Genomic DNA, 16,653 nt, shown 5'->3' with positions numbered 1-16,653 from the left:
GCTCCTTATAAACAAAGCTTTATAGACTGGCTTGAAAGATCAAACTTCCAGTTTGACATCCAAAACAAAGGGCCTCCAAACAAGCAGACGACAGGTAAGATCGTAAAAAGTGAATTTTTCCTCACTCCACTTTATAGTAATGTGCTGCCATCTAATATCAAATTTAAAAGTGACTCATGTGGTGAATGAAGTGTGAAGTAAAAAAACTATATTCTTTATTCCGCTCAGTTCCTTATAAACAAAGCTCATAAACTGAACTGGAAATTCAAACTAAAAGTTCGGTTATTTTATTTGAGAATAAGGAGTCGTCCAAAACAAAGAACCTCTTAGTGAGCAGACGACAGACGAGAAGTCGGTTTGATCGGTTCCCTACAAGCTGAGCTCACAAACAGAACTGGCAGTTCAAACTTCCAGTTCAGTAATTTTCTCAGATCACAAGGAAACGTTCAAAACAAGGAACCTGGAGAGAAGCAGACGACAGGCTTGATTTATATAGTGTTTGTGCTGCCATCTAATCTCGAAATTTCAGACAACTCATGCGATGATGAAAAAAAGAGAGAAAGGGAGTTCTTTGTTATTTTTTTAGTATAAAATTTTTTTGAGACGAAAATTTCTGTAACAAAATCCCTATATTTGCAATAATCGATTTGTTTTTTAAGTGGAACAAAAAAAATTATTTCTTTCCACAAAAAAATTCGGGCAATATATTTTTTTCGAACAAATATATTATTTCTTCAGATAGGGTTACCAGATTCAAAACTGAAAAAGGAGGACGCCTGGTGCGAACCTTAGGCAATGCCGTCTTAAGGCATGGGCCCACCCGGGCATGGCCCAGGGGCCTCACAAAAATGAGATCTGGTTGAAATTTTTGAGAAGTTGTTTGGTAGGGCCTCAAAAAACCAGTTGGCCCGGGGGCCCACGATACTCTTAAGACGGCCCTGCCCCGGGGGCCTCAAGAGAATAATTGTCTCAGAAAAACGAGATGCAGTTGAATTTTTCAGGTAGGGCCTCCAAAAATATCCCTTGGCTCGGGGGGCCCCATGATGCTCTTTAGACTTCCTTAATACCTATTCAAAATTTACGTTCATAACTCGAAAAGTTTGTAGGTCGGGGAGCAATTACATACAATTTTTTTAGAGGGTCCGCAAAAATTTTTTTGCAGTGGGCTTCGAAATTCTCCTAAGCCCGGACCTGTCTCAGATATTTAAATTTAAATATCTCGGGGAATAATGCAGTTAAAAACATGTAATTTGTTTGTTGGGCTCAGAAGAGAAAGAGCAACAACTGTCTAATTGGAAAATATATGACGCGGGGGGTATTCGTATAAAAATTTGCATTTTTTATTTTGTGTACACTGTATTTTCATCCTCAAAACTCGTACTAGGTGATTTCTGGTCACATTTTGAGAATTTTTAAAATTAGAACCACACCTCCACGACGAACCCTTGATGAGATAAAGGCTGTAACAACACTCCAAGGAGAAACCATTGAAACTTAGAATGGCCATAATATCACCAATAGGCAAGGCCGCAACTAGCGGGGGCAGGCGGGTCTGGTGCCCCGTGCGCAAATTTAACCATTAAACCACCCTTCAGCATTACTAGGTTGCCCCGGCTAACCAAGTATCTAGTTGCGGCCCTGCCAATAGATATATTATTTCTGAAGAATCACCGTTATGTTGGGTATTTTTCCTTTTAGATACATTCTCAAGTTTGTAATTTACACCTGGTAGCATTTCTTTTACTTCTATAGATCAAACTACACAGTTGATCCACTAATGATCTACAAAAATCATGTCCTTATTGTGTAGAACTTGGTTTACTGCATGGGCCCATCTGGGCACTTCTCTGGAATGTCAAGTGACAATTAGATCTGGTTCCGATTTTCAAGAGTAAATGTGGAAACAGGTAGGTAGGAATTTTTTAGCTAGGTAGCAGTACCTCTCAGTAAAATCACTTTGTATGAGGGCGTATGATAATTTTAAGACAGTCCTGATGCCCTAAGCACGTGCTTATTTTGCTTAATGGTTAATCCGGCCCTGCCGCCCCCCCCCCACCACTACGCGTGGTCAAGTTTCTCAGCGGAATAGTAAATAACTCACAAAAATACACAAAGTAAAAGATGACATTAAGGATTTTATATTATCATAAAAGGTGGTTGATGACGTAATAATTCACACACTCCTCCCCCAAATAAAAAGTCAACAAATCCGAAACCACCTTTCCCACCCCCACCCCCTCAACGCTGATGTAATTCTTGAATGGCCCCTTTGTCAGATCATAGTCTGATCCCACCAAGAAGCAAATAATTCCTGTTTCCCTATCCTATTATTGAAATTAATAATTGTATTGTCATTTTACAGGGGGGGGGGGCATGATTCAAATTCCTCGAAAATGTGTGAAGATCTTCAAGGAGACATCTCGTATTGACTACATACATACATCATGAAATTAAGCGAAACATTATGAACAAAGAAAAAAAAAGCATGTACACCTGATACGATATACAGGTTGTCCTGTGAGTGCTAACACAGCCTTTATCACATCAACTGCCCGTCGTACAGGTATGATTCCAATTTAAAACATGCTTAAAAGGCATTCAAAAATGATCTTGTACCAGTTATGAGAGAGTAGCGTGTGTAACAAAATGAAAAAAAATCTAAATTTTTACACAGTACCCATTTTCCTCAACTTCCAATTAGGAAGTTGTTGCCCTGTGTATCCTGAGGCCAACTCCAAGTTTCTAAGAGTACATGCAAATGTACCCTTAGAAACTGATTTTTTTTTGTTCACTTAAGGAGAGACAGAGCAACAACTTTCTAATTGGAAGTTGGAGATCAGGGGGCACCGTATAAATTTGTTTTTTTTTTTAATTGTTATACTACACATTTTCACTCTCAAATCTGGTAAAGGGTAATTTTTGAATGCCTTTTGAGAATTTTTAAATTGAAACTATACTACGGACAGTTGATGAGATGGGGGCCGCATTAGCATTTACAGGACACCCCCTACATAGTACTAGAACTTGATGCGTTACATATCAGTGAATACAATCCTTCAAAAAAATCAATCGGCAAAATCTACATGCACCATGAGAGATAATCATTTTTATTTCATCTCTTCCATCTTCTTGCATATAACATTCCGACAGATCTATCAATACATGAGGAAATTTCATATACACGCATAAACAGAATTAGTGTTACATGCAAAACAAAAACCGCATGTGCAACACAACATGTGAATATTTTAAATGCATAATAACATCCAGAAAAATATGGCGCAATCATATTCGTATGCAAAAAGAACAAAAATATAAATCTCGTCTGAACATAATAACAATGCACATGGAAATGACACTGCTTTTTAAATATCGCAAGGATATGGAAGATCATAATAACCAGTAGATACATACAGGATACAACATGGTAAATCATTGGGATGGCATATGCCTCAACCTTTTCGTAAGAGGTATATGGGGCAGAATTTAAGATTCACTCAACGAGCCATATTCCATGGCAAGAAGGGGGAACATAGTTTCTATGCATTGATTAGGGACCATGGCCACAGGAAGATAGAGATTGAGGCACCAGCCTGAAGATCCAAACTTTCCTATCAAAACGATCTGCTCAAGAATATGGAGCCATGTTGTAGATGTTTGATGAACTAAAGATACCACAAGTCCGTTATTCCCCCAGAGACATATCTAAACGCATCATTGTGAAAGTGCTCTAGAATTACCTCAAACAAGCAGATGAAGGAGATTGAGACAGAGCTTGAGAAATCAATAAAAATCTTGACACCACCTTCACTTGAAGATTCGCACAACTATTACGACAACATCAACCGTCACTGTGACAAAACCTGTGTCAAGCTGGGATTAAACTATAAAAGATCTTTTACAAAACTTAAAAAATTCAACCAATAAGTGTATTGGTTACATTCAAGCAAATGTAACCAATAGGCTTATTGGTTGCATTTTTCACTTTTTGCAAAATATCTTTTATCAAACTTTTATAGTCTAATCCTGGCCAACTGCACAACTGGCACTTCAGAGTGTTGCAGATATATCCGACTTTAGGCCAAAAGAGATCATGGATAAATTGTGTTTCACTGTTAGGCCAAAAAGACTGCAGATATATATGATTATTGGGCCAAAAGAACTGTTGATATGCTATATTAACCAGTCACGGGGCCAATTAATTTTCCCCTATGCTTCCATGGCGGAATTGCATGCCATGGCCAGATGAATGGTTAAACAATGTTAAGCAAAAAAAAAAGACAATGGATAAATTATATCTTAAAACTGGTCTATAGTTAGGTCGAAAAGACTACAAAACTACATTAATGCTAGGCCAAAAAAAGGCAGCAGATATATCCATTTGTGTAGACAAAAACACGCAGATATATCCCACTGTTAGTCCCCCCCAAAAAAAGAGTGGAAGAACAGTTAAACCTCTATTTAAGGGATGCTCTGTATAACGGACACCTCCATTTAAGGAACAAATGTCCTTAATGTGTGCCCCTTTGAACAAGAACTCATCTACGTCTGAAAAAGGGAGACACCTCTCAAAAGGGACAAAACGTCTGGTTCCATGAGCGTTTCTTATTGAGGGATTTCACTGCACAGGACATAGTGATCCCTTTCCATGTGAGTAGGTAAGCCATGGTCCCTATATCCTGCCGTAGAATTCACTAGCAAGATTTTTCAAATGCTTTAGTGAATTTATATATATATATAGTGTGAAAAAACAAAAACTTACCAGAGTCGTCTCAGGTTGGAGCCCTGTCAGCCCCACCCTCATGGGGGCCCATGAAGTAAGCTCATATAAATTCCCAATGTTTTGTGTTGTCCTTCTAAAGCCAATCGAGAAATCACACATGTAATGACAATGTAAGGTGTCAATAATAAATTTTTAGTTACCATGGTGATGATTCGAAAGTCATCCATTAGGAGGAAGAAATTTTGTACTCAATTTTTTTGAACATGGTCATTTTCTGCCAACAAAGGCTAATAATTAGACTAGGAACTACAACTTATAGCTAATTCCGGATGGCTCTTTCTTTCTTTTCTCTGGCCAAGATGTCGGTGAGCTATAACAGTTCGGTACAAAGCTTCTGGTAGCTATGTTCTGTGCAGTCATCTCAGTACCACTTCAACTGTACATCTGTATCAGGAATCATTTTGGAATGGACCAAACGAGTATCCAACTACCAACACCTAAATCTGACATCCTTTGGCACATGGATCAGCAAGTATCTCATCAATCCGTACAGATCAAATCCAAGATGCACTAATACCTGTATGATTGCTATTACACAGGCATATGAGCTAGAGGTACTTTGTGTGCCCAGGCACCCCAACAATAATCCGTAGCACAGGGGTGTGTGTATGAGCACCCCCAGAATAAATTCAGAAATTGAAATCTCCTGTATGAAAACTCCACATGGCCATCTACAGACCTGAAAAGCTTCGGATGCCCCCCCCCCTCCTCGTATTGTGCATTGTAATCAAATGCATTCAACATGTATAAACAATATTTTTTCCATTTTGAAGTGAATTCTGTCAATACAATATGCAGGGCCAGATTTAGGCTGAGATGGGGGGGGGGGGGGGGGTTCAGGATATTGAAGGTAATAGAACCTGTTATATGTCCAACTGTCTTTGTCCAAAAAATAACAGTTCAATAGTTTTGAGGCCCTCTGTAGACGTCCAAGCTCTAGGATACAGCCTATAGGAAAATTCCACACTAACAATAAGTAATATCCTGTATACAGTAAAACTTTGATTAGCCGTGCTACAAAAAATTTGAATTTCATGTTCGGCTTTTCCTATTCGTATTGTTGTTGGTTTTTTTTTTTTTTCATGAGGATATCTAAGATTTTGTGAAAGTAGTAATAAAAACAAACATTTACATTTCGTAGAATTGCTGGGTTTTTTCATTCTTTTATATCCCCCCCCCCATTTTCTGGGGTGAAGTCCCATGTCAATTCATTGAAACGGCAGCCCCCTCATAGGTATACACAAGAACTGAACATTGCCCTGGCGCAATGGACATTCGAAGATTTTAGCCAATTGCAAGCAATGTCAGGAGAAGCTTCTCATGTATTGGGGGGGGGGGGGGTATTAGTTGAAATCATAGTGATGATAATAGCACAAGTGTGGTACCTCTAAGGAAATTTCCCATATTCGAGTGAGAAATTGGCCCATATGGGAACACGTTATTGCCGTTTATGAAAAATTTTATATAGAATTCATCAAACAAAAGAATTTTTCAGAAAAAAAAATTATAAATGCAGTGCAATATTTTCCTAGTGTAAGATAATTGGCTACACATATATCCACGGATAGGTGGCAGCAATTTTTTCTCTCAGAATGTGTTGGAAAAATTTAGACAAAAGTGAAATTTTGTTTGATGAGGTTACCATCACCGAAATGTGTTGCCTTGTTTTTACAAGTGAAAGACAAAGACAAGGCACAAGGATAGCGTAACTACAGATGTGCGAGCATAGGACTCATCGGCTGAACCAGCACTATTCCCTATTTTGCGTCATTTCCATTTCTACATTTTAGAATTGTGCAGAATGGCTGACAGGGAAAGGTATTATTCAGTTTTTTGTGATCACCTTCCCCACCATTAGCTCGAATTATCAAGGTTCAACTGTATTTGGTTGTTTTTTTTGGACAATATCATACCATTCGAGAGAGCATGTGCATAGTTGGTAAAAATTCCATATAACATATACAATCCTTTCATGATGTTGCAAATTTCGATAACAGTGACACAGTACAATGCAGAGGTGCCGACATGAAGAGGGGCAGAAGGTTGAGGGGCAGAAAGTTGCTGGTCGTCCCATATGTATGGGACTCAAACACATATGCAGGAGAGAGAAGGTGCACTGCATTGGGTTTTTTTTCAGGAATTATTGGGGGGGGGGGGAGGGCTCAAAGGGCCACTAGATTTCTGCACCTATGGTACAGGGTGACTATTATTAAAGTTCCCGTACTCATTCGAACACAAATTTTCAGGATAATGATACCATGGGAAGGAGATTTATGTAATAAACATCAATTTCTGACCACCAGGTGAGTAAGTGGAGGTTTTTTTTTTAAATTGAATTTTCCTTTTTTCCATAGTCCATATAGCTTATATACCAAGTTTCATTGTAATACCTCCATCACAGAAGGGCCGCTACATAAGTCTGAGAAGAGTCAGTATACTGAAACTACTCAAACCTATGTAGAGCCTGTTCTGGTGGCCGTATTCCCTTGAAACTTTGTATATATGCTATATGGACTATGGAGAAAATGAAAATTTAGTAAAAAGCGCCACTTATTCACGTGTTTAAAAATTTAATTTTTTATTTCATATGTAAGTTCCTCTTCCTATGGTCTCATTAAGGTACCCAAAAAATTTGGCTGTATTCGGAAAAGCAGTTTTTGAGAAAAACTACTTGAAGTATGGAAACTTGAATTATAATCGCCCTGTGTTACAATATTAATGTGTAAATTACTTAACGCAATGGAAACTAAAAACGACTAAATGCAATGAGTCGCACTATTTCAACTCGCCCAAGTTTAGCATGTAGTACGGGGATAAGTGAGTTAAACTTTTATGCATTCATTTTCCGAAATGTTGGGTGCTTGACAAGCTACACACTTCACGGACCTTATAAATGGGAAATATCTTATATCTCCGATAACTGCAGACAGCAGAATGTGTCAAATCTTTGGGAAATAAAAAGGTGATTGAGTTGGCAAAAATTAGTTGTGTTACTGATAAGGAGCTATTTTCAGAACTATAACAACGCACAGTGAAACCTTCATAAAACGGAACATCAAGGAACTTAATTTTTCATTTCAGACAGGTTTCGTTTCATAAAAAATCAACGCACAACTAATCATTAACGGGATTACCTTTTGATTGCGTTCAAGACAGGTTTCACTGTATTTTGATTATCAAAAACATAGAGTATATTGAAGTATGTTAAGTACTTAATGTACTGTCGATACATTGCTTTACGATAAGTGTTTTCTGTTAATGCTGATATTGTTTTTCTTTTCATTTCTTTTTCACTGGGATTTTCAGAGCCGTACCAAAAAGAAAAATTGCCACAGTCAATCACTGGTCGATGATCTTTCCGAGAGTCCCCGTACTGCCATGGAAAGAGAACTGTTGGAAATAAGGCTGCTCCATTTCTTCCGAGATGGAATCCAGGGGTCCTTGATGATCTGGGGGTGTCAGCTCGACAGATTCCCCAGTGAACTCCTGGTCGAAATACCTTGTGTCTGTATCCGATGTCACCTGAGGTTTGAAAGGAGGCGTGACCTTTTTCACCAGGACGTCATGCCAAGGCACACACCTGAAGAAAGGGTGGTTCATGACTTCTTTGGCGTCATCCGGACCACCACCCAACCTTTCTTTCGGGTCTTTAATCAAGAGCCCGCTGAGAAGAGACTTTGCGTCCGGCGACAGTATCTTGGGGAATTTGACTTGTTCCACCAGGATTAGTTCGAACAGGACATCGTGGTCTCTGCTATAGAATGGTAAGCGGCCGCACATCATTTCGTACATGACGACACCAAGTCCCCACCAGTCGACGGCTCTGCCATAGTCAGTATCCTCGAGAACCTCAGGGGCAAGATATTCTGGAGTGCCGCAGAACGTTTTCGTAGTAGAACCGTAACTGATGTCTTCTTTGCACAATCCAAAGTCTGCGATTTTGATGTGTCCATCTTTATCCAACAGCAAGTTCTCCAGTTTCAGGTCTCGGTAGATGATACCTTGGTTGTGAAGGTAATCTAGGGCGAGAATCACTTCACTTCCATAGAACTTTGTTCTTTCTTCTGTGAATATCCGCTCCCGCGACAGGTGAAAGAACAGTTCGCCTCCGTTTACATACTCCATGACGAAGCATAGTCTATCGGCAGTTTGGAACGAGTACTTCAGAGAGGTGAGGAAAGGATGCTTCGTGTTACGGAGAACCCTATTTTCAGTTAACGTGTGAGCGACTTCATCTTTCGCGATGATCACTTCTTTCTTCAAAACCTTGATAGCAAACAGCTGTCCCGTTCCTTTCTCTCGGCACAATATCACTTTTCCGAACGTGCCTTTACCCAACACCTTCAGGAACTCAAAATTATCCAGAGTTATTTTCTTGCCTTTAGACGATAACGAATGGGTGGAAAACTTGAATTTCCAGTCGTCGTCATCAGTCATCTCGACGTCGTCCTGGCCCTGTTCCTCTTCTTCTTGCAATTTATCCGCTACAAACTGGATCGCTTTTACCCATTCATCCCTGTCTTTCTCTGTTTCCACATGGAATGTCCTCTCTATGACAGACGTCCACTGCAGTCCGCGGATGATGAACGTGAAGGGTTTTGGCCTGTCTGTTTTCATCAGCTGGCAACCCTTGACAGTAAAATTGTTCAACGGGTCATCAAAACCATGGTCAGGCTTGCTCTTGAACCCAATGAGAGCCCCACTGTCTAACAAGAAAAAGTAACGGGGTCGCCAGTTCTTGATGTGCTCGCCCCTCTTCAACAGCCAACCTTCTTTGACTATGGATCCTTGATGCTGGGATATGGACGCGGTAGAAGTCGAACTGCTCATGGCTACGCTGGTCATGATTGGATCCAAATATTACTTGAACGGCTTTTCTGTTTGGAGTTCACAGTCTTGAACGACACATAATAGACAGAACAGTAGATAGACTAATCATTAAACGTACCTGTGAAAAGAAAGAATATCTATATTAGAAAATAAATATCTATGAATGATCCATACTGTATAGTTGACAACTTCGGAAGATCAGAATCAGGGCAGGGGCGTAGCCAGAAATTTCGTTCGGGAGGGGGGGACCACTTTCATTTTGGGGGGGACCAAAGTGACAGAACAATGGATTTGGCCATCTTTTTCCCTTTTTTCGGTCATTTTCTCACATTTCAGGGGGGGGGGGGGGGGACCAGACCCCCAAGTCCCCCCCCCTCGCTACGCCCTTGAATCAGGGCGATGTTCATGCAGATCTGAATTCCACACAAAAACGGCACAAAGAGGAATAGGCCTATAAAAAGGTTTTTTTTTTTAAAGAAAGTAAAGATCTTTCATGAAAATAAAATAGAAGAGATTTTTTCAACCTTTGAAAAACGTGTCATCCTGCTAGTCATTGGTAATTATCGCCAAACAGTAGGGTAAATCCTGTCAATGTTACACTTAAATCAAAATTACAGCGACAAAAAACAGGGTGGACAGACAAACTAAACAGGAAGTTTGGTCATTTAATACACAAGATCATCTCATCGATTTGACTGTGGAGGCTGAACTGACGTTGGCTATTCTGCGAATTTTGTCTTTTTCCTCGCTAAAATGAAACACTTTCCCATGATCTTTTGCAATGCCCAACAACCCCCCTCTTCCAAAGATTTTAATGTGTTTTCATAAACAATTCAGTGTGCTCTTATTTTCGTTATGATTAAAAATGCCTTTTTTTTTACTCTGGTATAAAGTCTAACGTTTAATCAGTATTACAGTGAATCCTGCTTATAACGTTTTTCAAAAAACTGTCATAAAAAAAAACGTTGTAAATGGGGGAAAACACTTTAAATGGAAAATATCGATGAGTATCAGATAGAGATTGGGCCACGAAACTAAGTCATGCTATAAGCTTTCTTTCTTCCTTTCACTCCGTGCACAACTGAGGTCTATCACCATTGGCAATGTGTGTGCTGGAAGTGTGAGTGTGTGTACACTTAACAGTCTGAGTATGTATCTAATGTTGTGTCTGATTTTTCAGTGCCGCCATCTACATTTCAGCAGCGAAGTGAGTGTAATGATCGAATATTTGTACTGTTTGTAGGCCTGTTGCTCACCGTGGTGTGGCTATGTTTTCAACTTTCAAGTGCTTGGGGGAAGAGGCATACTCAAGGGGGGCCCTGTGCCACCCCCCCCCCAAGCTGCCAAATTTGGGAAAGTTAAAATACAGGTGCTGAAAACTATGTGAAACACAAATGGCACTACCAGTTGACGAACGATTAAGGCGAGTGGTCATTCTTCTCGCACCCGTCATTGCAAGCATAGACAGCAAAGATGGAAGGTGATTATCACGACCAGAGATGGATAGTATGGTTTTTGTGGAGATGTTTTAAGGGGGGGGGGGGGTGATATCCATCGTCACATGGTGCCAGTGTGTAAAGGGAAAGCACCATCAAGACCTGTGTTCCATTGCTTTGCTAAGTTCAACAGTAGACAGGAAAGTCCAGCCAAAGATGTGAGCATAAGACAAACTATAACATCATGTACAGCAGCAAATGTGAACATGACGTCGAATTTGATTTGGCAAACAGGCATATAACATTTGATGCGCCACAGAATGAAAAAAAAGACTTTCTCAAGGAACATTGCAGTCAATTGTTGTAAACATTCAGTTCACAACGTCTTTACTTCAGCCGATATGGTGGATGAGTGGTCAGAGTGATGGACTCGCATCGCTAAGGTCCGGGTTAAAACCCCACCGGCGTCATTGTTGTGAAGCAGTGTATGAGTGCTATGTTCGTGGGAAGATGTTTTTACCATATACTTTTTACTGACTGATTTGACCCAGACAATTGTAACATCATTAACGAAACCCTCCCCCTCTATTTTTTTTTTTCTTACAAGGAGTAGTTGAAGCGATACTTTCGGCTCAAAAGTTATTTCAAAGTGCTAAAGAGAGTTTTTGTAGTATGTATCATGTAGATCAAATAATATGTTATTCAAGTTCATCCTTCGTGCCAACTGACAACTGTATTTGCTTCTTGGGCAGAGATGTACAGTTGACAGTTGTGTATTTCGAATGAACCCTTCATAACAGGTACAGTGGTGATTGGCTGAAGTTGGTGTTTTGTTGTTTCCAACTTTGAGGCATGACTGCTTGCTGATTGGCCCGTTAAAAGGTCTGGCCATAGAACATGTGTTCTGATTGTATGTGGCCCTGAAGTAGGGTAACCACACTCAAAAACTTAGTAAGGAAGATGCCTGCATGCACACTTTTGTTAAAGACAGTTTTGATAATTTCCATAATAGATCGTGTCACTATACTAACAAAAAACATCCGAAATGGACATTGCTTTTTCGAACTCAATTTTTCATATTATCCCAGTGCAAGTTGGGCTGTGGTTAGAATAGCACCACTGCGGTAGTCAAGTGTTCATAGTGAGACTTTCATCACAAATCCCGGGTTAAACCCCTACCGGAGCCACAGTAATGGTCGGCTTAAGTTGGTTTCCAATGGTTCCCAACTTCAAAGTGTGCATGCGAGCTGATCTCCACATTAAAAAGTCTCGCCACAGAAAGCAACAGGCCTACAAACAGCACAAATATTCAGTCATTACACTTCACTCATGTAGCTTCTGAAAAAAAAAAATATATATATATATATGGCAACACTGAAAAATCAGACACAACACTATATACGCGCTCAGACTGTAGGTACATACACTTAGGCTTCTAGCACAACTAACTCTGTAGTAAATTGTCCAAGACCAGAGTTGTGCTCGGTTCGAAAGAGACTTTACTTAATTACCGCACCCCGCTCTCCCCATGCAACACAGACATCAGAGCTTCCCCGAAGGTACCTGGCAAATTATTGAAAAAATCACCTACTTCTAGCTTTTCTGAAACCCCCCCCCTTCTCTCGAGGTGCCCGGGTGGGGCCCATGCATTAAGAACGTAGAACGACACTGCCACCAGGGCCCCCCCATATACGTGATAACAGCCAGGAAAATACCTCAATTTGCACATTCTAGCTGTATATTTTCCCACATTGTCCATGTAACATTCCAACTAGGCTTACGGTCTCTCACATTCTTTCCCCCCCCCCACTCCCCATATGCTTCTCAACATGATCATCAACACACATGTTCAACACAATCAAAATCACAATATATTACACCGCGTATCCAACGAATAAACACTCTCCAACAAATGGAACTGATAACACGGAAACTGCGTGTGAAACCACGAGGCGTCACTTGAATTGTAATCACGGAGCATCAACTTCACATTTAGGTAACGTTATAGGGGGATTTACCAAGGAATCCGCAATCGGAACGACGATCCTCTCCGACATTCAATTCCTCGACAGTCGACGAAGAGTTCAATTGCGAGGAGGAGGAGGTTGGACGTCCTTCAGAGAGCTGTTGCGACCCCGGACAAAATCAGCGACGCCATCAAAAAACATAAACAAATTCGTTACGAACAACCAGTAAACAACAGCCATTAGCGGGAAACACGTGTCCTTGTGAGTTCGACTCGTGCCGCCATCTCGCAAACAAAAACTCAACTGTCGAAAAATTTCAGAGAAAAGTTACATTTTTTTTTAATTTTACTTTTTTCATTCCCTACTCGTACCATGGGTCCCCACCATGGGCGGAGTCACAGGTGGAGTCGACTGATCTAATGTATACATGAGCTGACATCATCATCATCATCACCCCCCCCCCCCCAGCAATAATGACCTTGCCCCCCCAGACTTCCAAGTCGATTTCCGCCTATGGTCCCCACCTAGACTGGGATCATAAGTGGAGATAGACTTTAAAGTATGTTCGGGGGAATCACAATGATAATCATTCGAGGGGGACCATATATATGCAAAAAAATATTTTAAGTAAAAGAAAACAAAAATGAATTTTATGAGAGTGAAATAGAACCATGTCCCCCACAAGGGGGGGGGGAGGCTGACAAGGCTCCAGCCCTGTGGCCCGGGAGGATTTAAATCATTTTTTTGTTTTTTCACGCTATAAATCCAGGGGGGCCCGTAAAAGATCCCAGCCTAGGGGCCCTGCTTCAGGATGTGGGGGCCATGAATAGAACCTATCAAGGGCGTAGCGAGGGGGGGGGACTTGGGGGGTATGGTCCCCCCCCCCCGAAATGTGAGAAAATGACCGAAAAAAGGGAAAAAGATGGCCTAATCCATTTTTCTGTCCCTTTGGTCCCCCCCGGAAATGAAAGTGGTCCCCCCCCCCGAAACGAAATTTCTGGCTACGCCCCTGGAACCTATGCAGTGGGTCGTCATCGGGGGGAACCCCATGCATGGTTCAAAAAGAGTAGCCGTTCTTGAAGGGTGGCTATGCCTAATTGCATTAAAAATGCCAACCTTTGTTCCCCGACGCCTGCCTTCCCAAAAACATGTTAGACGATAAAAAAGGGACAATGAAAAAATGTTAAAAAATACAATATTTGGAAAAATATATACAGAACTTCAAATTAAAAGCTCAAAGAAAAGCACAAGAAAAATATATACAAAGTTTATATATATGAATACTTGTTAGCGCTCTATAGGGTCTGATTGAACCAGGGCCGCAACTAAATGCTTGGTCACCCGACAGACCAGACACGACCCAGGCTCTGTCCCTCCCGGGATGTAAGCCTTTTACTCGTGTGGGTTGGGTCGTGCTGGGGAGGTGCTTGCAGCGCGACCCAACCCGCAAGGGTAAAAAGCTTATATCCCTGGAGGGACAGAGCCTGGGTCGTGACTGGTTTGTCGGTTTGTCGGGGAGGTGCTTGGTCACCCAGGGCAAACGCGCATTTTGACGCCCCCCTTTGTAATGTTGTAGGAGATGTTTCAGAATTAAATTTGCCCCCCCCCCCCTCGGGTCTATCGCCCGGGGCACGAGATCCGCTTGCTCTTCCTAGTTGCGGCCCTAGCTTGAACAATGAACTCATAAAATGTACACTAGGATAAAATACAAGAGAAATGAAGATATATATAAAATGAAATGAAGAGGTAGCGAAAAAGTGTCTTGGGAATCATAGGTGGAGATAGGCTTGGAAGTCTGTTGGGGCACGGTCATTATTGCTGCGGGGCACGATGATGATGATGATGTCATTTCCTGTATCCATATATACATTTAATCAGTCGACTCCACTTTGACACAGGGGGCAAACCCCCCCCCCCCGTATCTTCGCCCATGTTCTCAATGACAAAAGCTCTAGTGCTGCTCAATTTTGTATGTATTTTTCTCGTCCTTTGTTGAACTTTTAATTTGAAGTTCTGTATATATTTTTCCAAATATTGTATTTTTTTACATTTTTTCATTGCCCCTTTTTTATCGCCCAACATGTTTTTGAGAAGGCGGGCGTCGGGGAACAAAGGTTGGCATTTTTAATGCAATTAGGCATATAGCCACCCTTTAGAAACATCAGATGACTCCAAGTGTCACACAGGCTCGGATCCAGAATGATGTGACGGGAGGGTCGAATTGTGCAAGTTCGTTTGATCGTCCCGTATTTTACGGGACACCGAAAATTATGGGAATATTTTCCGGTAATAATATTCGGCTCTTGGGAGGGGCAGTGTCGTCTTAACGCATGGGCCCACCCGGGCACGACCTGGGGCCTCACAAAAATGGGAAGTGGTTGAAATTTTCGAGAACTTTCCAGGCAGGGCCTCAAAAACATCACACGGCCTGAGGGTCCCATGATGCTCTTAAGTCGGCCCTGAGGTGGGACAGTTGCTTCTGTCGCTCCGGTCCGGATCCGCACCTGAGTGAAAGCAGACATCTCCAGCTGCAAACGAAACGTAGGCAGGCACCTTCAGCTGCGAATGGAGAGGAGACAACATTCAGATTCCAATGGAGCGAAGGCAGTCATCTTCAGCTTCGTATGAAGCAAAAAAAAACAGGCATCTTCAGTTGCGAATAAGACTATGTAAGTTGTCTGCGACACATTTACACATCACTCAAATGTCCTGGGTCACATTTACACATCACTTAAGTGACTTGGGGCACTGTAACAGATCACTCAAGTGGTCAAGAGTGGTCTTGAGTGATCACTCGAGATCACCATGGGCGGAGATACGGCCGTGGAGAGCATTGTCCCCCTCAGCGTCCGAGGTGGAGTCGACTGATCTCATGTAGGCCTATGTGTGTATATATATGAATTGACATCATCATCGTGCACCCCCAGCAATAATGACCGTGCCCTCCTCAGACTTTCAAGTCTATCTCCGCCTATGGCCCGCACTCTCTAAAACACTGAGCACCAGTCGTGTCTCTTGGTCGCTGTTTTGGTGGTCACTCACTGACCTAGTCCCGTACTGTCGCTGGAAGAGGTGGATCTATTGGGGGGTGGGGGGGTTATACAAATTTCACCGCCCTTCTCCCATTCTACTAGTCTTCTAACCCCGCCCCCCCCCTCCCGTAAATATGCCGCTGTGGATACTCTTTTACGCAAGGACAAAAAAAATGTTCGAGAAACACCTGAATTGCAACAACAGTAGATAATTATTTTACTTTTTCCACTATTTTCACACACACACACAGAGCGATTACAATATTTTCCAGTAATTTCCATGGGGGGGGGGAGAGAGAGAGAGAGATAGAATGTATAATATTACCTCAATTATTACAAAACTTCGATTGACAATAAATTTCCGAAAAAAACAAAATCATTATTATCATCCGACATTATTATTATTATTATTTTCCATGCATTATTGCGAAAATACAGGATATTGTTTTCGTATTTATTTGATATTATTTTTCGTTTCAATAGCGCAATCTTAGTTTCTAGAATAATTTTAATCAAAGAAGTAGGCACGGCGCACACTGATAAGAGAAAAGACTAAAGTGTTTCGTCACTAGTGTGACGTTCCCACGACGTCACAGAAACGTCAC

The 16,653-nt window shown here is 41.3% G+C and overlaps 1 pseudogene across 3 annotated transcripts; it reads right to left on the bottom strand.

The window, feature by feature from the left end:
- Window positions 1–3,084: 3,084 nt before the first annotated feature.
- LOC149084420 (RAC serine/threonine-protein kinase pseudogene) lies at window positions 3,085–13,299 on the bottom strand (annotated as a pseudogene). 3 transcript variants are annotated; one of them, XR_016192972.1, is made up of 2 exons: window positions 13,068–13,299; window positions 3,085–9,731 (listed from the first exon to the last, which is right to left on the bottom strand). The product of XR_016192972.1 is annotated as an RAC serine/threonine-protein kinase pseudogene, transcript variant X1 (transcript). The 3 variants fall into 3 exon arrangements; XR_016192973.1 differs by lacking the exon at window positions 13,068–13,299 and adding an exon at window positions 12,928–13,030; XR_016192974.1 differs by lacking the exon at window positions 13,068–13,299 and adding an exon at window positions 12,765–12,865.
- Window positions 13,300–16,653: the final 3,354 nt, after the last annotated feature.

This window comes from Pholcus phalangioides, unplaced genomic scaffold (genome assembly GCF_987345545.1).
Source record: "Pholcus phalangioides strain wild (caught in Gottingen) unplaced genomic scaffold, Ppha-v1.0 ptg000008l_1, whole genome shotgun sequence".
NCBI classification, from domain to species: Eukaryota; Metazoa; Arthropoda; class Arachnida; order Araneae; family Pholcidae; genus Pholcus; species Pholcus phalangioides.
This window is presented reverse-complemented; position numbering and strand designations above follow the sequence as displayed.